Genomic DNA, 26,064 nt, shown 5'->3' with positions numbered 1-26,064 from the left:
AGACCTGCCTATTCTCTCATGCCTAGCTATTGGCCATTCAGCCCTTTATTAAACCAGTCACAGTGAGGCATCTTCATACAATGTAAACAAATATTCAGCAGCAGGGAGGATCTGTGAGGAGTCTGGGAGGGAAATGAATATAATCAAAATACATTGTATGAAATATAATTAAAGCCAATAAATAAAAAAAGTTTAAGAACATCAAATATACCAATGTTATACTAAACAATGTAAGTAGATTCCATTCACTGTTCACATGGTCATCTTAAAGATGATATCTAGAGATGCTATATAGTGGGAAGTTGAGTTTCATATTCTTTCTATCCTCCACGAATTCCTTTGCCTTGGTTCCATTTGTTGAAAAGACCATTCCCTGTATTGAATTGCTTTTGCACCCTTAACAAAAAATCAGTTGGTCATGCTTGTGTTTGTCTCTTTCTGAGTTCTGAATTCTGCATCATTAACCAATGTGGCCCTCTGTCTACCAATATCAGTTTTGGTTACTCATAGCTCTTTAAGATGTGTTTTACTTATTTTTATCTATGTGTGTTTGTGTGAGTATACTCCATGTATGTGAGAATGCCTGCGGGGGTCAGTAGAGGCTGTTTCATCCCTTGGGGGCTGGAGTTAAAGGTGGTTGTGAGTTGTCTGATGTGGCTGCTGGGAACCAAATTCCTCAAAATCAGAAAGTGTTCTTAGCCATAGCCATCCCTTCAGCCCGGATGATAGTTCTTGAAATAGAATAGGCTGATTAATCTCCATTTATTATTTTTTCACAAACTTTTTACAGCATTCTAAATCCTTTGCAGCATCCTATAAATTGGATAGCACAATCCTTTACATATCTATAGATATGTGATGTTGATAGGACATAAATGTGTCCCTGGGGCAATTGTGCCGTATTGTCCCGCAGCTCGTACTACACGGATATGCTTATGTTCTTTACCTTAACGGCCCTTGCTTTATTTGGATGATACTTTATAATTTTGGGTATTCCAGCCATACACTTGCATTCATAAATATTACAGTTCAGTATTTAATTTTAATCGCTCAAATATATTTTATTAACTTTTAGAACTTGGTTTCTGTGTGCTCATTGCTAATGCATAGAAATAAAATTAAGTTTTGAATATGTGCCATATACTCTACCATGGTGTCGAAATGACATTATCTCTTGGCATTAGAAGACCGACTCTGTAGGCTTTACTGAGTAGATTCTGCCACCTGAAAATAAAGTGTCATTTTTTTCTCTACTAATCTGTGTGGATTTTATTACCCTTAAAAACCAAATTGCATTTTCTCCCTAGTGCTTTGTTTGCTTGTTTTTCAAAGAAAGAGTGAAGGAAAGGGCATGGTATTGTGTGCGTAGAGAGGTGGGGAGGATCTGGGAGGAGATGGGAGATGGGAGTGTGATTAGAATACATTACATGAGAACAATTTTTTTAAAAAACAGCATTGCACTAGCTGGAACTTGAGTATTCTGTTGAACAGGAGTAGATCCTCTTGCCTATTTCTTATCATAGAGACAAAGCTTTTAGTAGTTTATTGTGAATGATGTTAGCTCTGTAGGTTTTTTTTTTTTTGTGAATGTATTTTATCAGATTGAAGCCACCACCTACCCTTCCCATTCTCCTAGGACTAGGGCACAGGTTAGACAAGTTCTCCGCCATCGAGCTACGTTCCGAACCCTATTTTTACTTTTTATTTTGAGAAAGAATAGCACCAAGTTCTGCACTCTGTTCTTGACCCCGGTGGGTAGCCCAGCAGGACCCCAGTTTGTGGTATTTCTCCTTCAGCCTCCCAAGCAGCTGGAGTGACAGCTCTGTGACAACAGACCTGCTCCATCCCTGATGTTTTTCCCACATTAGGTTCTACCCATGTGAATGTGGAATTCGGTGAAATGTTTTTGCAGATTGATATGATCTTAATTTTCCCCTTTTGTTTACTTGTAAGATGGGTAATGTTTTCCTAGAAAATCTTTACTTTGTTGTAGGGTGTGATAATTTTTAAAAATGATTTTTGAACTTCAGTTGCTAATGTTTTGTTAAGAAATTTTGCTTTTACAATCTCTAGGCATACTGTGGCTAGTTTGGGTATCAGAATAATAGTGGACAGTAAAGTGAATTGGAATGCCTTCCTTCCTGTCCCTTCTGTTTTCTGGAAGAAATTGTGTTGAGCTTTCCAGTCATCTTTAAACATTTAGTAGACAAAGCAGAAAAACTACTTGAGTTTGAATACTAACTTTCTTTTTTTCTTTTTGAATGATAAAATTCAACCTCTGTAGGTATAGGGCCATCCAGATGATCTATTTCCTGTGGGGTGAGTTTTGGCAACTTGTGTTTTTTCAGAGAGTTGTTTTATTTTATCAGAGCTGTCGTTAAGGAAGGCAGGCACTATTCCCACATTATCTCTTTGATGCCTGCAGTGTCTGTAGTGAGACCCGCCCTCTTATCCCTGGTATTGCTAATTGGAGTTCCTTTCTTTTCTTTGCCTGCATTGCTGGCGAATTAAGAATTTTATTGATCTCCCAATAGAAGCATCTCTTTGTTTATTTAACTCTTGCATCTTTGTTTTTGGCTCCATTGATTCCTGCTCTCTATTCTCTCCCCACTTCAACTGTCTTTGCTTTGTCTCGCCCTTCTGTCATTAGGTTCTTGTGGTTGGGAACTGTTTTCATTGATTTGGGGGTTTCTTTCTTTCTTTTTTTAATTCTTTGCTTCTAAAGTATATGTTTCGTCTTAGGAAATTCCCCTCAGCCCTACTTTTATGATGCAGCACAAATTTTACCACATTGCATTTTTATTTCCATTTAGTTCAATGGATTTTAAGCATTTTCCTCTTGAAGCTATTTTGGACCTGCTGATTATTTGTAAGTGTGCCATTTGGTTTCCATGTATCTGGAGGTTATCTTCTCAGCCGTCTGCTATTGATCCCTAGTTGGATTCTGTTGTGGCTGGAAGATGTCCCGCATGACTTCAGTCCCTTCATGTTTGTTTTACAGCTTAGGATACTCTATCTGGGTATGTTATTCATAGACTCTGGGAAAGCAAGTGCATTCTGTTGCTCACCAGTGGATTATTTAATGTATGTTGACTGGGTCCCTGGATGCAGACGTTGAGCCCTCAGCCCTTGGTGATTTTCTCAGTTGTTCCAGCAGAGATTGAGAGAGATTTGGGTTTGACTTTGGGCTTTCCAGTTTCTCCTTTCAGGTCTATTCAGTCTCCCTCTCCTCTAGAATCATCCTTTGGGATTGCCATACTTTCATGGCAACATTTGTGATTTTGCAATGCTCTTCTCTGTCCTTGTTAGTGTCCTTTACTCTGAAGTCTCCTTTATCCGTAGCTTACTTCATTAGGTATAGATACATTCTATCCTTGCTTTCTTTCGCTTTTAACTATTTGTGATCTTCGAATTGAGCATGTGATTGGACCATATTCTCTATGGTATAATCAGATCATTCCATTTAATACATTTCCCCCCCTGTTGACTCAAGTTTGCTGTTTTCTATTTCCCCCCCTTTTTTCTTAAGATGGTAGATTACTGGTAACTTTTCTTTTGTTTTTGTTTTTCAAGACAGGGTTACTCTGTGTAACCCTGGCTGTCCTGGAACACCCTTTGTAGACCAGGCTGGCCTTGAACTCACAGAGATCTGCCTGCCTCTGCCTCCTAAGTGCTGGGATTAGAGGCATGCGCCACTACTGCCTGGCACTTGCAAATTTTTGACAGTGTGATTTTGATTTTTCTCTAGTGTTTAGGAATGCATGTTCTATATAATATTGTGAATGGTTCCTCTAGGTTTGTGGGAGGACAGAAGTGCTTCAGCATAGCCAGCTCCAGGGTTGGGATTACCTAGGCTCTCTGCTCTATCTTTCCTGCAATGTACAGAGATGCGTCTTCCATTTACTTACCTATCATATACTTGTAATGTTTTGCTGGAATAGAACAGTTACTGTCTGCAGGGTTTTTGTCCTAATACACCCCTTAGATGATAGAGTACACATTTTTATTTTTGTCAGGCTCATTGTGTTCCCAGGCTTCTTCAGCATTGTGCCTGAGGTCCAAGGTCCCTGATATTTCTTCATTCTTTCTCTTTCTCAGTCATCTTGTATCTATTTTATATGTATCTGCCAGGGTTTTGACAGTTCTTGGAAGGAATGAGGGAGATCATATCTACTACAGCTTCCTAGTAGCAGAAATCCCCGAACACTATAATTATTTTTTAAACTCCGTTCATTGTCAGGGGATTTTTAATAAAGGCAGCAAGAAACAACAGTGGAGAAATCGTCATCTCATTATAAAGGAAGAAATACGGAATGACATTGCTTTCTTATGGCTTGCTTTCTTCTATTTATGGAAATCAGGACACTTTTTATACTTTTGAGGAAAAAGTAGTGAATTTTAAGGCTCCTCTTTCTTCATTGGCTTCAGCGTGTGCCCGAGTAAGGTGTAGTAGTCAAGATGGGATTGGAGCTTAGGGAAATACATGACATTTGCACAGAGGAACTGATTGTAAAGAGGCCTCCATTCAGTTCACGGAATGTTAAACCGAAGTGCTAGGGGGACGTGTTTAAGTGAGCACTGTCTCTCTTGCATTAGGGCAAGCGCATCCTTGTCTCTGTATTAAATCGTATCGACTCACTGTTTTGTTTGTATATCTACCAGAGCTGGATTGTTACAAGGATGGCACACCACAGGGGTGGGCAGTCACACGGCTGAGGAGCTTTGCATGTCAAGCTATCACGTTTCGTCTGTGAAGACTGTTGAGAACACACATCCTACCTGGAAGAGAAACAGACAAGCCCCATTTTATGGCATCGTTAATGCTTACTTGAAGGATATTTCCAAAGCAAGTTTTGTTGAGATAGATTGCATTTGTGTGTTTGGAGTCATTATGTGTTTAGAGATAGATGTTCCCCAGGGGACCTCGCCCATGGTAGCTCAGTGGCAGAATATTTGCCAAGTATTCCCCAAACATGGACCCTTTCCCTAGGACCACAAACAGAATCAAACAAAACATTAACAAATGTAGAAATCACAGTTATCCACTCTGGGAGTCTTCCTCTGATTATACATCATATATCCCTTTACAATAGTCATTTCACAGAATTCAAAGAAATACCTGTTTCTACTGCATTGTTTCAAGGCCAAGCTAGATGGTGCCTTTGTCTGAGCATTTATTTTCATGGGACTCACTTTCTCCTTCTTATTCTCCTCCTCCTCCCCCTCCTCCTCCTCCTCTTCCTCTTCTTCTTCCTCTTCCTCCTTCATAGGATAAGTCTTTATTGATTCTTTGGGAAATTCATATCATGCACCCCAATCCCTCTCACGTTCCAGTGCCTCCATATCCTTCCCTCACCCCTGCAGCATGCCTACCAAAAGCAAAACAAGACAAAAATCTCCACCTTGCTCCTCCATCTTTCCAACACCTCTGCATTCATCCTAGTGACATTGGGTGCTTTGCTGTGTCATGCTGCATACCCCTTTGTCCAAAAAGCACCATCCACAAAACGTTCATTGCAGTGAGTCATTGGTCTGGTTCAAGGCCCCTGGACCCTCAGATATCCTGCTGTTGCCCTGAGTCATGGGGGCCCTGGTGCTGACTCTTATTCCTCAGGTCCAGTCCCTTCACCACTCCAGCCGGTCATAGATGGGGTAGATGTTAGGGGAGGCCCACCTAAGGCCCAGGGCATGGGTCCCGGTGGTAGCTGATCTGGTTGGGTTGGGCCACTTCAACTGTCCTCCTCAAGTAAGGGTTAGAGCCAGCTTGCTTAGGTCCATGCCATGGGGGCCAGCTCTCCCATGGGGGCTGGGGCCAGCTCTCTTGCTGTAGTGGCAAGTCAGGGGGAGGGGGAGAGCCAGCTATCCCAGGACCAGTGAGGGCTTGGACTGGCTCAACATGTCCCTCAGGTTTCAACACACATGTTTCCTATGACCCCTGTGACAACATGGGCCATGGACATTATCACAGACCCTAGCTAATGTATGAACATGGACACAGTCTTGGCCCCAGGGTTAGGAGCATGGACACCAACATGGTTCCAGGCCTGGCTCCGTAGTGTAGTGGTTATCACGCCTGCTTTACATGCAGAAGGTCCTGGGTTCAAGCCCCAGTGGAACCACGTGGTGAAGAGCGTTAACTTTATACTCTGGTTTCTCTTCAGATTGTATAAATCTTTTGTCTTTTACCAATATGGTCCCAGGTGATAGCCCAGACCCCTGGAATTGGCATGGCCTTTGATGGTATCAGGAGCCATGAACATCAACACAGACCCTGGCTGAGGTAGGGCCATGGACCCAGACATGGCCACCAGCTGCAGTCAGGGCCCAGATGTCAACATGGCACCCCTGACAGAGAAGGCTACTCATGACCCTGGCTGCAGCTTGAGAGAGGATGTTATTCCTGAACTGAATTAATTTAAGTACAGAAAAATGATCTTAGTCTGGTTACATAGTTTGGTTTAACATTGGTGTCTATTTTGATGGTGTTTCTATTCCACTGTTGGAACCACTGAAGAAAAGTGTCTTTCTTTTGTTCTTTTGTTGACTTACATCTATTCATGGGGAGTTAGTAGATTTCTTTTTGGAAAATTCATGTGCCTCAATCCATTTAATGTACCTTGTTTTTCCATATTAACAGATGGGACTGAACAGTAAGGAATCTGTTGTAGGCTTAGCGATGATCTTTCCTGAAGGTTCAGTTTTGAATCACCTTGGACTTCATTGGTTGCAATTCAGAGAACTGCATAGTTACATAAATCAAGCAGCCTTATATAAACACAGCCAACATTTTCTACAGATAATACTTTAGCCCCTTTGATTTATCACATAGTTAAACTGGTGAACTTTTTGTGTTCTTAGAGCTTTCTCTAACATCTCGTTCATCCAGCTTCAATATCTCCTTCTTAGGAAAGCCATTTTCTATGTTGAGTAACTTTTCTTCCACTTGCTAATAGTTACAGTATTCTGCTTCTATGGATAGTTAGTAATTATTTGCATTAACTCATTGTATACATTTAACACTTACCAAATACCTATTGTTAAAATTTTATTATATTCATTCTTGTGCATTATTGATTTAAATTGTTTCTTTGTATAGGTTGAGAAGTGTGCACACACTGTTTATATCAACGTAGTGTCTGGAGGAACATGATTTTATTGACCTTTGGTGACCTTGTATCCTTGTTTTATAATGATGCCTGAACACAGTGGGCATGTAGAATGTACTTGAGTGAATGAATGAATGGATGGAAAAGCAGGTAGGACTGTCTTTGGTGTTGAGAAAAGACTTCATGCTATTTCAGGCTACAGGGTAAGTTCATCTCTGCTGTGGTGTCCACAGCCTGGTTGTGCCCATCACAAGCAGATTCAGCCAAATTAAAACTCCTGAGGCATGGAGATGTTTCCTCTCAGTCAGATTATGTGCCATTTATACCATACATTACTCCATGCCAAAATATGCCCCCCTGATGAGCATGACATTTTATTTGCATGCACATAAGCAAGTTCACAGTGTCTAATTTGAAAGTGCAACCCCACTAAGACTGCTTTTGTCTGCATTTATTTAGATGCTTTGTTTAAATGGGAAAGTGGGGAGTCATCCGGGGCATGGAAGGAACCCTGGAAAAGCTGATGAAAGCTGTTTCTCCCTGGAAGGCATTTGGCATGAAGAAATGTGACCTTCAATCACCTCAGACCTCTTTTTGTTCTTGTTCCAGAATATTCTATGAGTAGAAACTCCTGGGCCTCCTCAGTGCTTTGGTCTGGATTTTATATAGCTTTGGAGTTTTAGAAAGAGTATGTTTGAGGCAAGGTTGCCAAGACTGACCTTGTAACGTCACCAACAGCTGAAGAGCTGTCACGTCTCTTCAGGTGGGTTTTAGTGATTACTGGTTCAGGGAGGCATCTTGACATCATCTCAGAGAACCAGGTTTCTTGTTTTTCAGATTTCCTTAAAGGATGTCGTAAATTCTGTGGATGGAACAAGTAGTTCTCTTTGCTCTGCTATAAGCTCGATCAGAGCACTGAGGCTGTCTGCTTTAGTAATGTTAGGTTGCTGGCATTACCTCTTTTGGGGTAGTGTGGGGGCAACAGGACTGCGTGGAAGAAGAAAGGGAAAAAGAGAAGATGGAGGAGATGTTGCCTCTGCTGTCTGACTCCTTGCATGGTGTCTGTATTTAATGGACAGGTGAGAGAACTTACCTCATGGACTTCTTAGTGGGGAGACTTACATAGGTCATGAAATAGACCCCAAGACAAACCTCAGGGGAAGGAAATGGATCATTTAACACAGTCTAAGCCCCATCCAGATGCTGTTCTTGCTTGAAGGCAGTGTTAGTGAAGGAGCCAGCCTCCTCCTTGAAGAAATTTACTTGGCAATTAATCAAGAAAAAGGGAATTTTTATGAAGCCCTTTGATTGAGAGCTTGTAATTTAAATGGAAGCTACTCTTTTCAGAATTAAAGCACTGCAAAGAGATTTCTCACAGGGTTTAGTTTTATAAAGTTTGAAAGGTTTTGTATTTACAACAAAGATTAACCCACACCTCTGTAGTTATGAAGCGCTTCCTTTTCCATGCCAACTTAAATGTCACACAGGAATACCTGAATTCAACCATGATACTGGGAGGGAGGGCTGAACATCTACTCACATGTACACTTAGGTCCCAGAGAGTGTTTGTCTTCTTGTATTTTCACAAAAAAGCCATCTGTAACCAAACCAAAGAAACCCTTAAGTCACTAATGTGATAAGATTTACTAGTTTACCCAAAGTCAAGCAGGTTGGAAGGGTTAAGTTCGGTTCTACAGTTCATCCAAATCACTGTGGTTTGAGAATCACCTTGGACTTGAAGTTTTCCCCTTTCCAGTTAACACAGTGTCTTAAAGCCACCGTGATCTGTATGAGGTAAGGGAACTTTGCCTTATACTTTGCAAGGCTACTTAGACAGGGCCTTTTGTAGTCACCTGCGATTTGCTCCCATAGCTTACTGTGTAACGTCTCCAGAATTTTCTGATGGTTCCCACCCTGCCAATGGGGGGAGGGGCTCTATATTTTGGTATACAGCTGCTTTGCTCTACCTAGTGATGGTTCCCCAGGAAATGTGAATAAAGTCGGTCAATTACATCTGCCATCTAGAAGACAATAATTATAATAACTTCTTTTTGTGTAGTGCTCTAGTTTGCAAGCACTGTCACGTAATTAAGCCATTTGATCCTTGAAACAGTCTTTGAAGTAAGAAAGAAGGATGTTATTATCTACATATTATAGAGGAAACAGGATCCAAGGGGTTAATTGGCTTGTCTGAGGTCACATGATAAGTAAAAGGAATATCCAAGATTAGAAGAGTGAAGGTCCCAGCCCATGGCTACTTCCTTAACTATAGCATCTCTCAGATGTGCTTTGGGCCAGAACCCAAGGAACTCAAGTGCATCGTGGTCAGAAAAGAGTTCTTATTGCTTATTTCCAATCAATGTCAACATATGCAGTCAACAGTATTTATTAAGCAAGCAAGCAAACAAACAAACAACGACAGTGAGTTGCCTTGAGAAAGGGACTGGGAGCTTGAAGGCTCTACCTTCTGGTGCTATTTGCAAGGGTTAGTTCACAGTAGAAGGCAAGTTTGACACAGCTAGTTGCTTGGGCAGACTGCTTGAGTTCTCTGAGAATTGGACACTGAGATACACACTGAATTATTGGGAAAACTACCCGGCAGAGAAAGATCCTCTCAACTGAGCAGAGGGGCCTTCAGAACATGTCACAAGCTTGACCCCTGGGAGGGGGAGAGACGTGAGGCGGGTGGGAAGGAAGGAAAAGTCACAGACTGTAGCCCACTTCCAAGGCTACGTGGGAAGCCTGAACCAAAATATACTGGAGAGAAGCCCCACACCTCACAGACTGGAGTTTCCTTCAGCACCATTGCTGGGCTCAGTTGCTGTCTGAGACGAGCCTGTGGGAGATATGTTCTCACTGTGAACGGGGCAGTGGATTTACAGCACGGTTTTCGATAAATTATATTCTCCATAACAAGAGATCTAACCAGTGCATGTTTATGGGTACCATGTGTGTGCCACAGAGCAGCATTTATTTTCCTCGTGTTCAAGATGCTTGGCTATCACCATTAGTAGGTGTGGCTGCAGTGGAATGGAGAGCTGGGAGGCATTCACTTCTGCTTCCCAAGGGGTTTATGTCTATTTTGTGGTTTAAGGGCTGTTTAATTTTTTGCTTACTGAACTAGAGGCACTGTTAAGTTCTTAGGGTTGGGAGCAGCTTAGGACCCCTAGCAATTCATTAAAGCTAATCCTCCCTGGCTTGGAGCTTTGGATCTCAAGAGTCTGCTCTTCTAGGCCTATGCCATGGGGGCCAGCTCTCCCATGCCTGTGGTGAGGAGTAGGGCTATCTCTCCCAAGTTCTGGGGGGAGGCAGCTCTCCCATGGTGTGTGGGGACAGCTCTTCTGCTGCGGTGTCTAATAAGTGGCAGGGCCAGCTCTCCCAGGGTGGGGTAGCCTCAGCATGGCCCTTGGATTTCAACATGTGTGTTTCCTATGACCCCCTAACTTAACACGAGCCAAGGACATAAAGACAGACCCCAGCCTCAGCAGGAACACAGACCTAGACATGGTTATTGGCAACAGCTTGGGCCCGGATGTCACCATGACCCTGGCCACCAGATCACTGTGACCCCATAGCAGCAAGGCCGTTGGACCCCAACATGATCTCAGATGGCTGAGCAGACCCTGGGCATCTGCAAAGCCCTTGATGGTAACAGGAACTACTGAACTCAGATCCAACCCTAGCTGCTGCAGGGCCATTTGTGTAGACATAGCCCTTGGAAGTATCCCAGGTCAGGATGACACCATGGCTCTGGGTGGCAGCCTAGGCCACCCAAATCAGCATGGCGCTGGTGGTGGCATGACCCTCAAACATCAACATGATGACAGGTTGTGGCCTAGACCCTGGGACACCCTTGTGGCCTTTGTGGCACATGGGCCACAGACATCAAACACAGACCCTGGCTGTGGGAGGAGCATGGACCCAGCCAAGGCCCTACACTGCAGCCCCAGACTTAGATGTCACCATGGCCCCAGGTGGCAGCAGAGGATACTCAGATTAGCATGGCCCTGGTGGCAGCATGGCTCTCGGACACCAACATGGACTCAGGTGTCTGACCAGACCTGATCATCTGCACAGCCTTCATTGGCTAATGAAGCCCAGGACATCAGCACAGACCTTGACTGCTATAGGACAATGGGCCCAGATGACACTTGGCAGCAGTTTAGGCCCAGATGTCATCATGTCCTCTGGTGGCAGCATAGGCCACTCAGATCAGCATGACCCTGGCGGCAGTATGATACTTGAACATCAAAACGGTCATAGGTGGTGGGCATCCTGGGCATCCTTTGGCCTTTGGTGGCAATATAGCTTATGGATGTCAACACAGACCCCACCTGTGGTAGGACAATGAACCCAGACATAGACCTAGGCAGCAGCAGCTCAGCCTGGACATCACCCTGACCCCCCAGGGGCCAAGCAGGTCAACACATCAACCTGTTACTCATCACCCTGTCATCTTCAGTCCCGCCTCTTTCCATAGCACATGGGCCATCCTAATTCTCTTTGTCTCCCAATTCTCCATTACATACTTGCTCATCATAATGGCATCTACCCACCTGGTGCCTCAAGGCACTGGCCAGACCTGTGGGTGCCTTTAGCCAGCCTGGACTGTGAGGACCCAGGCTGCTCCATGGGTATCTTTCATCTTCCTGAGCCATATGGCATCAGGTAGGACTGTTGAAAACACAACTTCTAACATGAGTCCTAGGTAATGTTAAGATTTGGTCACCCAGAGTTGAGGTTGAATTGATCTTTTATGTACGTGGGAATGAGTATAGTTTACAAAATGAGTTTGATTTTCTTTTTAGGAAAAATTGCAGTTCCTTTCAGTGAAGTTTTTCAACATTGGAGGGCAGAGGTGGCATTTTTGTTAAAACGTGGGTTTTGTTTTGACACTACAGTGTAAATATAGTAAATTCACCCTTTGTAAGAATACACGGTCAGTGACATGTTTAACTCTGTATGGAGGTGCTAACGTATACTTTCAGAATGGCTTTGCCATTTTCCCTTCCACTGGTAGGAAAATTTAGTTGCTCTGTGTCCTTGTAAGTACTCCAGATGAAGCACTTGCTGTTCAAGTGATAAGCACTGAATATGCTGTGTGCTGGTCTTTTCACTGCTGCTCACAGTAAATATATTAATCTTGTTGTGCTAAAGCTTCCAACTGTCTCTCTTACAAACGCTGTAACCCAGCTTTCGTCAGGCAGTCACATACAATACACACTGACTGCCTGTGTTTGCATGTGTCATTTACATACCTGGTCTATAGTGATGTGGGCACACATAGCTACCTGCCTGCCTATGTTTCCATGTGTCATTTACATATCTGGTCTGGTAGTGAGGAGACAGATGTGTTTATCCTTCATTAAAAGCAAAACTCAAAAAAACTCGTGTGTGTGTGTGTGTGTGTGTGTGTGTGTGTGTGTGTGTGTGTTTGTATGAATGCATGTGTTTGCATGTGCAGGTAGGAGAGGAAAGATGAAGATGGGGAGTGAAAGGGTCTTTTATTTCAGTTGAGTAGAAGTCTGCTTACCTCATTCATTTCTCTGTAGGCCATGCCTTTCTCTGACTGAATGGCCTTTTCAGTGTTTGTCTGTGTCTGTCTGTCTATCTATCTATCATCTATCTACCTATCCATCTATCTATCTATCCACCTACCTACCTATCCACCCACTCACCCATCCATCCATCCGTCCATCCATCCATCCATCCATCCATCCATCCATCCATCCATCTATCTATTGATCTTGTCTAGTAGCTGCCATGAGGAAGGGTGTATTTCCAGAGAGATAAGCAATGAGGCACTAACTCAGTGCTAACAATGGACCAGGGAAAGAAAATGTGGAAATGGGATAATGAAGAAGCTATAATTAGGTTTCCCTGGAAGCAGAATTTTCAAGAAGTCTTGCTAGGAGGAGGACATGATAAAGGTGAATTTCTTCAGTACCAGCACCAATGCCAGTCTGAGACAGTTGGAAAGGCCAGCAAGTGAGAGTTGGACTGATTTCCCTTGCTGTAGCCACAAGCTAACTACAAGTGAATTCACAGAAATCAAAAGCTACTTCATTGGGAAAGAGCTAGCACTCACCAGAAATTATGCATTGAAAATTGAAACACAAAGCCAAACAAAAAATAAAGCCATTCTCCTGTCTTCACCTTCAATTTCTTCAACAATCTTGAATGCTTCTAAGCTGTCAATCATCATATATGAGAAGATGGGGGAATGCATGAGCAAAAGATGCTAAAAAAAAAAAACCAAGAGGAATTCTTTTCGATAAACCTGTACTTATGACAGGTGTGGCCGGTGTGGGAGAGGACTCCTGCTTTAGCAGATCACACTTTGAAGCAGAGACTAGCAAAGATTAGGACTGGGCTTGAACTGCACCCAACCAAACCAATTGCAGGAACGTAAGTACGAGCTAGTCCCCCTGTACCTCTGCTCTCTCACAATGGTCCCATTATTCTAAAGCATATAGAGAGTAAATAACCAGTTGTTTCTTTGCAAATAACGACAGGATTTGGGAGCAGAGAGATAGGGGTAAGTAGCTCCCTTTTCTGTGGTGTAGGATGTCACGGATCTGCAAGTGAGAACTGTCTCTCTTAAGTTGCTTTAAAACTCACATGCCTATTTCATGGTTCTTTGCATTGTAAACTGTTGCAATTATTCCCTAAAGACATCTCAGGTCTCCATTGTCTGTGGCAGATCAGCCTGACCAGGGAAAAGCACAGCACAACCTTGTGAGAATGCTATGCTAAAGCCATTTCCATCTTCATCATAGCTGTCATAAGAATAGCTGTGTACAGTCATGATCTTAGCCTCTCCTGTTTCTCATCGGATCATCGGTTCTGCGACTTCCAGTGGTGCATAGAAGGTCTCGTGTGCATTAATTTGACTCATGGGTCTTTCTATGAGAACCTGAAAGTCCTGGGATGGGTCAAATAAGACCAAATTCCAGAGTGAAGAAAGAATCAAGAGGGATCGACGCAAAGCCAAGTTAATTGTCTTTGCTCTTGGAACTTCTGTTCCTTTTGGTTTACGTTTGCAGAGGCAGGCATGAGCAGTGGATCACCAAAGATAACTGTTGGGTTTTACTGCTTGAGCCTGAGTAGGTGATGCTTGTGCCACAAGACTCCTGTTATTCAACAGAAATACCAGAGATTATGGTCTGTTCTTTGACATCACAGACAGAGGTGGCTCAAACTGTAAAGGAGGACCAAGAGCATTTCCAATTAGAGAGTGCTTCAAGTTCAAAGTTCTCATCAAGATATAATCAACAGATTACAGAGACCAACAGCACATTGGGTGCCTTTATTTTTATCATCGGCATGCTGACCAAATAAACAGCCCCTTAGGTGGCATGTTCTTTTATTGAACAGCATTGATGAAACCAAATGAATCAGGTTATATGAGAACAGTAAGGCTACCTTTTCACTTTGGGTTATCAAATAATGTAACAGATACAGTGTTAGCACAAAGGCAGTTTAAATTATTTTTGTGGTGATCCGTTTCAGACAAAGAGCCATGCTTATGCCTCTACAATGGTGAAGATGACTAACTATGATAGGCTTAGCCTTACTGAAAGAAAAGACAATGTTGTGAGGCAACATATATGTTATTGAGCTACATTTCGACACTTATTTATATGTATATATACACACACACATATATATATAAAAGCTCAAAACATGTTGCATACTATAATGAGCTCTAATTTTATCTGTCTATTCAAAGTAAAACAAAAATTACATAAATTTAAATAAATTTCACATCCGGTTCCTTGCAGAAGTGGCTGTTCCCTAATTTATAACCAAGAGTGTTGAGTCACTAGCTTCTGACTTTTTAAAATCGGTAAAGCTCATTTTTCTAACAAAATCTTGTGTGGAACTCTCATAGACAAAACAAACAAAAACCAAGCTTACGTGGTCAAAGGAGTGCTTGAGATCGAAGAAATCCATCTATCGTGACTCCCTCTTCCTTAAGCTGCTGACAAGGGCACCCAGGAAGGGGTCCCATGTGATGAGAAAGTCCACTACGTTTGGCATGGTGCTACAACTCTCCAAGCAGCTCCTAGTTTTTAAAAAAATATGCACCAAAGTAGTGGGACCAGCGATAGAGTAATCTCATTTCCAATCTCCTCTTCTCAGGGTGTAGGAAGGTTTCATTTGTCTTCCAGCCAATTGTAGTTGGTGGAACCATTAGTACTGTGGCGATTCAGAAACATGATGTATGCTGTGTGGCAAGTCCTAAATGTCTTTGTGTTTCTTGGAAAACTTTTGTATACTGATAAAGGAGAAACGGATGCTACAGTTTGAAAACAGACCCCAGGGCTAGAATCTATCAAAGGATCGAGTCTCAATGGCTACATGCAAATTTTTGTTTCAAAGCATAGACTGGTGAGTAAATTGTTTATTTCCACACACTTTGAGCTGGCTTTTCTGATGATGGAGGGGGCAAAACAATTGGATGTGGTCTAACAGCATCATAAAATCCAATTTAGTTAGCGTTTATGGAGTGCCCACGGGTGTGAGCTATTGTGTTAGACAAGATAAAACCCTCAGCAGTGCTCATGTAGTGAATTTTGAAGGCTTCTTACCTATCTATCTATCTATCTATCTATCTATCTATCTATCTATCTATCTATTTATCTATCTATGTTTTTATTTTTTAAATATAATTTAAATTAGAAACAGCTTCACATGTCAATCCTAGCTCACTCTCCTTCCCCTCTTCTCCCGCCCCCCTTCAACCGTCCCCCAGCCCCTCCCCCAACCCCCACTCCACTCTCCAAGGAGGTGAGGCCCATCATGGGGGATCTTGAAAATCTGTCATATGATCTGGGGCAGGGCCTAGGCCCTCCCACATGTGTCCAGGCAGAGACAGCATCCCTCCATGTGGAATGGGCTCCCAAAGTCCATCTGGATGACATGGATAAATGCTGATTTATTGCCTGAGGCCCCAAAGGATGCTGAGGCCTTCTTACTGACACCCACATCTGGATCAGTTCCATGCTGGCCTCTTAGCTATCAGTCTGGGGTCTATGAGCTCCCCCTTGTTCAGGTCAGCTGTTTCTGTGGGTTTCACCCACCAAGTCATAACCCCTTTGCTCATCACTTCTCCCTCTCTGCAACTGGGTTCCAGGAGTTCAGTTCAGTGTTTAGCTGTGGGTGTCTGCCTCTGCTTCCTTCAGCCACTGGATGAAGGCTCTAGGATGGCACACAAGGAAATTGTCAATCATATTATCAGGGAAGGGCATTTAAGGTAGCCTCTCCACTATTGGTTAGATTGCCAGTTGGTGTCATCCTTGTAGGCCTCTGGAAATCTCACTAGTACCAGATCTCTCTTCAAACCTATAATGGCTCCCTCTATTATGGTATCTCTCATCCTTCTCTCCTTTATTCTTTCCCCTACTCAAGTTTCCTGCTCCCCCATGTCCTCCTCTCCCCTCCTATTTACCCCCTCTCTTTCTCCGAGCTTCCTCACTCCTCCCCTCCTCCCCGTGCTCCCAATCCCCTCAGAAGATTCTGTCCTGTTCCCCTTCTCTGGGTTACCATGCATATCTCTCTTATTGTCCTCCCTGTTTCCCAGACTTTCTGGTGGGGATTGTAGGCTGGCAATGCCCTGTTTCAGTCCTAAAATCCATATATGAGTGAGTACATACCATGCTTGTCTTTTTGTGACTGGGTTACCTCACTCAGTCACTCAGGATGGTTTCTTCTAGTGTCATCCATTTGCCTGCAAATTTCAAGATTCCATTGTTTTTTTTTCTGCTGAATAGTACTCCATTAGGTAAATGTACCACATTTTCTCTATCCACTCTTCAGTTGAGGGGCATCTAGGTTGCTTCCAGGTTCGGGCTATTACAAATAATGCTGCTATGAACATAGTGAAACAGATGTCCTTGTTGTATGAACGGGCATCTTTTAGGTATATGCCTAAGAGTGGAATTGCTGGATCTTGTGGTAGACTGATTCCCATTTTCCTGAGGAATCTCCATACTGATTTACAAAGTGGCTGTATGAGTTGGCACTCCCATCAGCAATAGATGAGTGTTCCCCTCTCTCCGCATACTCTCCAGCATAAACAGTCATTGGTGTTTTTGATTTTAGTCATTCTGACCGGAGTAAGATGGTATCTCAGAGTTGTTTTTTGCTTCCCTGAATAACTTGGAAATTCTCGGCTCATTGAAGTATGTGCCCAGTGAAGGATATACCCCTACCTTTAGACTTTTTCATGCATATTGGAGCAAAGGTAGTAGCACGACAGAATAAAACAGAGGAGAGGAATTGATAGCCACCGACTCTTCCTTGAATACTGTACATTGCACTCTTCATAAAAATGTCTTTGTCATTTCTCACAAAATTTCAGGGGCAGGTTTGAACTTTAAAAGTCACACAGTTACCTGGCAGAATTGGGTTCTAAGTCAGGTTGCTGAAGCAGATCAAATCATAACATCGATGAACAGACTCAAGTATTTGCACGAGTACACTTAGTCATGCAAATGTCCATATGAATACACACATCTAAAACTCCAGAACCATGGATTACAAGATACACAGTGCTGCAAGTGGTCTGTATTATATTGTGGCCAGCAACCTTGGTCCGAATATGTAACAGGGACTTAGAAAGGAATGGAGTGCAAAACTATATTCTTTTAAGACCAAGGGTTAGCAAATGTATTCTTTTTTTCTTTTATGGATCCAGTTCATGTTCTTTTCCCTTGAAAAATGCTTCTGCATCCCAGTTTCTGTTATTGCCCATGACTCCAGGGAGTAATGTCTGACAGTAACTTATTCTACTACTGTTGCTGGCTGTGAGCATTTTGAGGTGCAGTGTTGTCACATGATAAATACATGGTGCTTTGGTGGCCACAGGGTCACTTTTGTATGACTGTATTTATTTGGTGTACTAGAGAGAAAATCAGCCTTAGTTTTCTTGTTTCATAACAGTCTTTAATGTTTTTATTGTCCCTATTAATGCCCACAGATGCCACCATACAATTCAATCTAGGCCAAGAAGTGTGTGTGTGTGTGTGTGTGTGTGTGTGTGTGTGTGTGTGTGTAAATGTAAGTCAAGGGCTGAATCAAGTGATTCAGATGAATCTCTTGAGTTGATTTTGAGTCCCAAGAGTTCTGAGGCTCAAACACAAGAGCAAAGAGAATATATTTTGGAGAAGGCGCCACTGTGGTCTAAAAGTTTTACATATCCATTTGGCTTTTGCTATTTGCATAATAACCATCCATTTATTTTCCCATTTGTCTAAATTTACACATTCATATGGTTTACTTTATACATAAGAAGCGATCATTCCCTCTTACCCCCCATCAGTATGAAGCAATGGAGAAAATCTGTTTGCCAAATGAAACATGCAAGAGTTTCTCCAAAAGAGCTCTAACGATCTGGTGGTGGATTGGGAGGAAAATACAGAATGGCAATCATTTCCAAATTTGTTAGATTCCCTCTTTGTTCTCCAGAAGATCTTAAATGGATTGTCTTAACCTCAAGCCAGAGAGTCCACTTTCCCCCTGATATCCTGATTACCCAGTAAGTTCTTGCTTTTGGATGCATCAATTTTTCTAGTCCTATGTTTGGAGGCAAAGGCATTTTCTTGGGATTGTTGACTAAAATCCCTGACTTTCAAAAGGCATCCACAGACAAGGTTTTAGAAGACCCTTTCTTTTCTTATTTTTCTCACTGACAAACAGGGTGTGAGGAGTTATTAGGCATTCTTCACTTGGATATTCTTAGACAATAAGATAAAATATATAGCCAGAGATGTCAGTGAACCAGAAAGAAAAAAAAAATAAAGCAACTAACTGATCACTCACCAGAACAGCCAAACATACAAAAATAAATTCCCGTTTTCTTCTTTGATGAATTCTCCCTGGCTCTGTTTGATTAATTACAGTATATGAACTGAAGCGAGTGCTCTGAGGTGGGAAGTTGCTAGGAATGTACCTTTGGAAGGTTGGGTGAATTCCATCATCGCTGAAATCATGAATGGTGGCTAAATTTGTACAGCCGTGTTGAGAGGCGCGGCACTATAACCTTTAGGACATTTCTAAGCTGCCTATTCTAGTGCACGCATATCAAAGAAAACGCCCTCCCTGAAGGTGGCTTACAAAAAAGCCAAGGACCCGGTTCACAGGGCCTGACTCGCCTTTAAGAATATCCATTGGCTCATTGGGTCACGCTAGGTTCTGTTACCTCCTTAGTGTGACAATTAGCCTGCCTTCTTCCCTCTCCATGATGCTTTTGTTGCCTGCAGTCGTGTTCTTCCTTAGGCTATTTTGTAATTTTCCTCTAATTTGTCCCGGAAATGATGGCTACCACGTAAGCCTCTCCTACGACTTTGAGACTTGATCAGCTTGTAACCATAATTGCCCCTCCGTGGGAAGAAGTGGATAAAGGCAGGCTTGGGAGTTGTAGGAGAAGGGCAGTAAAATGGCACTCTTACCTTTAACGTCTTTTTTCTTCTGTCAGTGCATTTGAGAAATAGCTGACGAGCTGGAGAAGGGGTAGAAAATGAGCCAGGAGCCTGGCCGGGCTGCTTCTCCCATAGAACGTCATTTTAGACATTAATTTCAAAACCACGCAAAACCAAACAAAGCAAAAAATCGGAAAGACATTGAGAGCCTCGTATTCTGTTCCCCACCTACTCTTCTTTTCAAAGGCAGTTTGAGACTTGGTCACCTTGGAAACCAGAGGAAGTGGAACGAAAACCTACAGGACCTAGAGAAGCTTTTTGGATGGGGGACAGGGCGCATGTGCCTGCTGGGGGTAGCCAGCTTCTCAACCTTCTACAGGGGACCTGAGAAAGTCTCGAAGGCCCTAGCAACCTTAGGGGATTGTTACTATGCGGGAATTTGTCCCAGTCTTTTCTGATCTCTGCTTTTTTCCAAGGAAATATGGAAATAGAGATTTCATGTGAAGTTTTGTGATGTTTTTAAAGTTTTAGATCAATTCAGCTAAAGCCAAAATATTGTGAGACTGATGATCCACACATGCAAGCCACATTTGAGGCTCCAACGCACTATTTGTGCAGTCCCTGACAGATTGACTTCGTGGCTGGGCGAGATGCTGACTCTAGGGACTCTAGTAGTATAAAAAGAGAAACTGCTGTTCATATGCTTTGACTTTAGTATAAGTAGTTAATGAAACAGACACAAATTCACAAGGACATGCATTTACATGAAAGAGACCAAATATCACTCACTCTCTTAGCATAGAAAGAAATATGGAATTATGCATTTATTCACTTTTCTCTCCTAAGACTTACTTAAAAGTCTTCATTAGCTCACGGAAATTTTTCCTGATTTCACAGGGACCTTTAATTCATTTAATTCTAGTTTTACAGAAGAATCTGTCAAATACATTTCCATTTCTTTTAGCTTGTATATTTAATGTATATGTCTTTAAACATGTACTTGTTGATAACCTCTTTTTCTTTGATTGTTATTTACATACATACATACATACATTCATACATATATACATACATGCATACATCTGTGGAATGGAAGAAAGGTATCTGGGAGAGGCTGAAGGGAGGAAAGAGAGGTTGGAAAGTTAAGTAATTCTATTTCAGTTAAAAATATTAAAAATAAATAAATAAGCAATATGTCTGTGTGCTCATTCCTTCCTTCCTTCTTTCCCTCCCTCCCTGCCTTCCTCCCGCCTTTCTTTCTTTCTTTCTTTCTTTCTTTCTTTCTTTCTTTCTTTCTTTCTTTCCTTCTTTCCTCTTCTCCCCTTCCCTTTATCCCCTCTCAATCCACCCCTCCTCCTTATTAGTTCAGAAAGAAGCAGGCTTCCCATGGACACCAACAAAGCATGGCATATCAAGCTACCATAGACCAAGGACCTCGCCCTGTATTCAGGCTGGACAAAGCAATCCAACATGAGGGATAGCTTTCAAATAGCCAGCCAAAGTACCAGGGACAGCCGCTGCTCCCATTTCCAGGAATCCCACAAACAGACCAAGCTACACCAGTCACATATATGCAAAGGAACTAGGTTGCTTCCATGCCAGCTCCCTGGTTATTGGTTCAGACTCCATGAGTTCCCATGAACCAGGTTAGCTGTTTCTGTGGGTTTTTCTGTGATGTTCCTGACCACACCCCCTGGTTCCTATGATGCCTCCTCCCTCTCTTTAGCAGGACTTCCTGAGCTCTGCCCAATGTTTGGCCACAGGTCTCTGAATCTGCCTCCATCAGTCACTGGATTAATGTTCTCAAAGGACAACATTGGATTCCATGGGATGGCCAGTTTAGGCTATGTTTCTACTGCTGTCAGGAGTCTAAAAGCTGGGGTCATTCTTGTAGAGTCATAGGAGTCTTGACTAACACAGTTATTAACTACAGCTGAGCTTGCTTGATTTGGGGGGGGGAGAGAAAATGCATACATGTTCAGATTAATAAGAAAGACAGGGTAGCGTGGCTATGAATACCAACTTTTAGGCGAAAAGCATTAATGGTTAAGAAGTCGGTTTTGAATTAAGAAAGACAAGTGGTTGAATCCCCCATGTCTTTATTTACAGGATGTTCTGAAGTACGGTACCTCTCTCCTATAAAGACAGAGCCTCTTATAGCTGACTTTCAACTCCTGTAGAAGTCCAGGATGACATTAGTCTTCTGATTCTCCTCCATCCACCTCCAAAGTGTTGGGATTACATCCACCACCGTGCTCAGTTTATGAGGTGCTGTACTGCTAGGGAGTCGAACCCATGGCTTCATGCTTGCTGGGCAAGACTTGTAACAACTGAGCTACACCTCCTGGCCATTATGTAACATCTCTTTAAAGTTTGTAGATAATCAGAGTGTTAGAAGTATGACTTGCGTGCACTCAGAGGCATCAGATGGAGAGCACATCGAAGAGCTTCAGGAGAAACTAGTAATGGGGGAGCAGTCAGAGAGTGGAAGGTCTTGAAGGCAAGTCAGCAATGGAGTTTATTTTTATTCTTGGAGTAAGCTATGAAACAGCTTTATCATGGACACTTCTGGAGAATTTTAGGGGAATACTTTAGCATCAGTGCCAGGGATGGCACCTATGTGGAACAGTTGTTCTGGTAACCCATACGAGAGGAGATAGTCTGGATTAGATTCAGGCTGTGTAAACAAAAAGGGAGAGATGCCTTCAGAGGCTTACTGCACAATTCTTGTGCCTATGGAAAAGTTACACAGAAGTAAATCTGAATCTTAGGGTTCCTTTAAAGGTATTGCCTAAGTCCTAGCACTGAGCAATGTTTACTGGTTAGGAATGGAAAATGGGAAAAGACACTAGAGGAAATAGAGAACTAGTGAATTTGAAGAAGAACTGGAGTATTGTAATAATACGCTCTAATTCAAACAACTCAAATAATGTGTCCATTTTTTTAAGCTATGGATATGACAATTCAAACTTTACACTTTTAAGAAGGAAGCATTGTCTGTCCTTGTCACGTTTCACCTTTTATAGCACTTGAGAGAGACTTTCTTTTCTTTCTTTCTTTCTTTTTTTTTTTTTTTGGTCTCTCTATTAGCTGTCTGCTTTTCTCAGTTTGGAGTTATGCTGAGAACAAGGTCATGAGTACCACACCCCGGTGTACAGTGATACATTTCCCTGACTGTGTTATATGCTTCCAGGATCTGCAAGGAATACACAAGACTCCTGCATTTCCTCCTCAGTAGTTGTATTAGCTTCAATTTACTGAACATAGGACTGTCAGTTCTTAAGGACAGACAGATTCCTTTTGCTGTTTTCTGCTCGATAAAATTGTCTATTATACCTGTGATGTTGTCTAATGAAATATTAAATTATAAATGTTTTTACTATAATATATATGTTTGTATGAATATACTTTTGTAAGCAGAAGAATGTCTTTATCACTTCTGTTATCGCCATATTTTTCAGAAACTGTAAGATGAGAAGGCATTTAAAAGGGTCGATTCACAGCCAGGCAGTGGTGGCGCACGCCTTTAATCCCAGCACTCGGGAGGCAGAGGCAGGTGGATCTCTGTGAGTTCGGGCTCGGCTGGACCGACAGCCTCCAAAACAATACAGAGAAACCCTGTCTTGTAAAACCAAAAAAAAAAAAAAAAAAAAAAAGGGTCGATTCATGCCTTTCTAGGTATTTAAATTTGTAAGAGACATTAGTCAATTGACGTGTTTTTTCATTCATTGGCTCTTTTCCCTGGCAACATTAGCTATTGCTTGGTTAGGCTACCTTATTTTACTGCTTCTTTCCACATGAATTTGTCACTACCACTCAATAGATAGTTTGGGAAAGAAGGCATTTACCCACCCCATCCCTTAGACCTCTATCCTATGTTCATAAGAGTGCACTGAAGCTTTTCTTTGTGGGGGAGCATGCAGGTTTCTTCTTGACTCCATAGTCCAGGTTAGCTCAGTGTTTCACATACACAAATAGGTAATAGATGAGCCCGACATACGCTTGGCATCTTTTTGAGTCTGAGACTGTGTCAGATCCTGGTATACAAACTTAAATCAGATTTTTGACCTTGTTTTCACTAACCTAGCAGAGAAACGCACAAGCAAGTCAGTAGTGGCTTTGTGAAGGTCGGAGCTGTTCTAGACAGCACTGTGGTGGGGATTTCTGAAAGGCACCTTGGAAGGAGTTAGCACTTTCCAAGTTTTGAAGGACAAATAGATGTAGTCATTATCATAAGTCAAGAGATTCCACCTCAAATGGAATGAGCAGATGATACAAGATTAAGTAGGACTTGTAAATGATGGATGGAAAGTTAGAAGATTGAGGAAGAGATCAGGTGTGGATTTTCTTTTTTCTTCTTCAAGGCAGGGTTTCTCTGTGTAGCCCTGGATGTCCTAGAACTCATTCTGTAGATCAGGCTGGTTTCATACTGAGAGATCTGCCTGCTTCCATCTCCCGAGTGCTGGGATTAAAGGTGTGCACCGCCACTGCTTGGCCAGGTTTGGTTCTCAAATTTCTGACTGAGAAGAAGGTGGCAGCTTCAGGGATGTAAGATTTCACGAAGAAGAAATGACGATAGAGCAAAGAGGGAGGAAGATCATGCCAGGAATGTTCTGGACTGACCCCCTGATACCATTCTTCAGTAGTTATTCTTCATCTTATTTGATGATTGAGGACTCAGTCCCATGTCCTGATAAAAAACATGTGGCCATATAGTTATGGATTTCTCCTCAGGGAGATGATACGGTTCTGGAAGAGAACTGAGATTAGGCAGCTCAATATTATTAAAGGAAAGCCTTACTTCCATAATCAGTCATGCACAAGGCAAACCAGCTTTGGCACCTGAGTATGCTTCAACAGCAGAGAGTCCACTGTATCTGGCATCTGTGCCTGTATCTGGTGACTGGGTCAGAGGGGGCAACACAGAGGGACAAAAGGAAGCCTGCAGCACACGGTTCTGCTAGATGCCTGGGAGTGTTGTTGGATTTGTGACACAGCTCAGCTTCTTACTGTGCTCTGCAGTTTCCTCTCCATCTCTAATGGGTGCTTTCATTGCCAACATATATGGATAAAAGGAATGCCTAGGGCGTTAGTGACCTACACCTTTGGGTGTTCCTGCAAAGGAATCTCCAGAGAATATCAACTGAAGGGGACAGACTGACTCTGAATGTAGGTGGCACCATGCCAGGGCAGGGGTCCTAATCCGAATACCCAGCAGAAAAGGAGGAAGTGATCTGAATGCTAATGTTATATCATTCCTTTGCTTCCTGTTCTACTGGGATATGAGCGGAGAAGGCACCACACAGCCCTTCTGTCATGAAGGTTTGCCAGCCACTGTGAGTCAGAAAACCCCCTTCTTTTCTCTTAAGTTGCTTCTTGTCAGTGATAGCAAGGAAAAAGGTAAGTGATATTCCTTCCCTTTCCAATTGTGAGGACTAGTGCTGTCCTGTATTCCCTGTAAGGCTCCTGCTATCTGCATTTGCAAAACTCAACCTGTACACAGGCAGAACGATGGCAAACTCGTTAGAACTCTGTCTCCCAATGTTCCTGGATTACACCGCCTCTTTTCTCTGTTTCTGCGATGCTTTTAATCTCCTCCAAATACCTGTGCATTAAAATGTTAGCAGAGCTTTTGGGAGACAGAGTCTCTGGGAGGCAGAGGCTTATGTGCTGTTCTTTGGTTGTTTGGCTTCATGCCTTTGAAAGGGGCTGTGGGATCCTATACATTTTCTGCTTCTCTTTGCTCCCTGGTTAACGAGGTGGAGAGTTTTGCTATGCTCTCGTTCTGTCCTGTTACGTGTTGTGTAAGGTCAAATGTATTGAGTCCATGCAATCATGGATCAGTGCCTCTAGAACAGTGAGTCAAAATAAGCCTTGTGTCTTTCAAGCTAAATGTCACAGGTGTTTTGTTATACTGATAAAAAGATGACTAACACTGAGTCTTTTGAGAAAGGGGCTTGGAGAGTATGCCCTAGAATGCAGGGGAGTAGGTGGCCACAGTTAGAGTCTAATCATTAATAGCTTAATAGGATGAGCTAAGGTCGTCTTGGCTTAGGAAGAAACGAACCTGCACAAACAAGTGCATAATTAATTTTATAATTATATGAAAGGTACTTCCGATTTACGAGAGGGCTTCAGTGTAAGCCCAACACATTTCTGCACTTGCTCTAAATGGAAGCCTACTTTAAGTAGAGAATTGCAAAGAAATCATGGGGAAATTTGAAGCAACTCTCATTGCTCTGAACAGGAACGTTTAATCTCTTAGTAAATGAATGCAGTGTGATAATAATATAATGATACCTCAAATTTAGATTGCATATTTATTTTCCCCTGGCACTTTCCTGAGGCATTTAAATTCATTGTCACTTCTTTCTCCTCACCCCCCGACTTTCCTCAAGTGGGGGAAGGAAGAATAGAGATAATTGAAACTTTAATAGCTAATGTCCCGTTTTTTTATTCACCTGCCTCCCCAACCCACCTGTATTATAGCTCTGAAATAGTGCTAAGATGATTTTTACTTCCTGTCTTTTGGC

At 42.5% G+C, this 26,064-nt stretch overlaps 1 non-coding gene across 1 annotated transcript; it reads left to right on the top strand.

Annotated features, from left to right (window-relative positions):
* Window positions 1-6,046: 6,046 nt before the first annotated feature.
* Window positions 6,047-6,119, top strand: Trnav-uac. Its single transcript has one exon. It is a non-coding gene; the product is annotated as a tRNA-Val (tRNA).
* Window positions 6,120-26,064: the final 19,945 nt, after the last annotated feature.

The sequence above is a fragment of the Mesocricetus auratus genome, unplaced genomic scaffold (genome assembly GCF_017639785.1).
Source record: "Mesocricetus auratus isolate SY011 unplaced genomic scaffold, BCM_Maur_2.0 Super-Scaffold_100023, whole genome shotgun sequence".
NCBI classification, from domain to species: Eukaryota; Metazoa; Chordata; class Mammalia; order Rodentia; family Cricetidae; genus Mesocricetus; species Mesocricetus auratus.
This window is presented reverse-complemented; position numbering and strand designations above follow the sequence as displayed.